This window comes from Propithecus coquereli, unplaced genomic scaffold, assembly GCF_000956105.1.
Source record: "Propithecus coquereli isolate 6110/MARCELLA unplaced genomic scaffold, Pcoq_1.0 Scaffold33, whole genome shotgun sequence".
Classification (NCBI taxonomy): Eukaryota; Metazoa; Chordata; class Mammalia; order Primates; family Indriidae; genus Propithecus; species Propithecus coquereli.
Window position 1 is genome coordinate 7,747,793 of NW_012148952.1, and position 772 is coordinate 7,748,564.

The 772-nt window shown below is 35.0% G+C and overlaps 1 protein-coding gene across 1 annotated transcript in view; it reads left to right on the forward strand.

The window, feature by feature from the left end:
• Nucleotides 1–772, forward strand: part of NCKAP5 (NCK-associated protein 5) — an 839,167-nt gene that overhangs the window by 335,371 nt on the left and 503,024 nt on the right. The gene's annotated exons all lie outside the window — the stretch shown is intronic.

The following is a 772-nucleotide window of genomic DNA, read 5'->3' on the forward strand; positions in this document are numbered from 1 at the left end:
CCCAGGCTTGTTTTGAACTCCTGGCCTCAAGCAATCTTCCCAAAGTGCTAAGATTACAGGCGTGAGCCACCACACCTGACTCACTTCTAAAATTAATTCTGTCTTTGAGTCTTCCAATCCATAAATCTGTCTCTTCATTTATTCAGATCATCTTTGATTTCTCTAATTAGCATTGTGCAGTTTTCTCATGCAATCTTATACATGTTTTGTTAGATTGACACCTATTTAATTCTTTAATTTTTTTTTTTTGCAATGGTATCTTACAGTGTTCCAAGTATTTGGAGATTTTTGTGGTCTCTTGTTTTTGGTTTCTAGTTTGATCCCATTGTGGTTGGAGAACAAAGTCTGTGTAAGTTTGAGTTCTTAAATTTGCTGAGGTTTGTTCTGTAGTTTACAATATGGTCTATCTTTGCAAATGTTCTATGGATTCTTGAAAAGATTGTGTATTGTGCTTTGTGTGTATTTTATATGTTGTTTATGTTGGGTAAAGTATTCCATAAATGTTGATTAGATCATGTTGGGTGACGGTATTGTTGAGTTCCTCTGTATACTGCCTATTTTCTGTATAGTGGTCTATCAATTGTTGAGATAAGAGTGTTGAAGTCTCCAACTATAGTTGTGAATTTGCCTATTCTTCCTTGCAGTTCTTTCAGGTTTTGTTTCACATATTTTCCAGCTTTTACTTGATGCATAGGTATTTAGGATTGCTTGCCTTCTTGGTGAGTGGGTTATTTTCTATTTATGTCATGCACTTCTCTGTCTCTGATAAGCT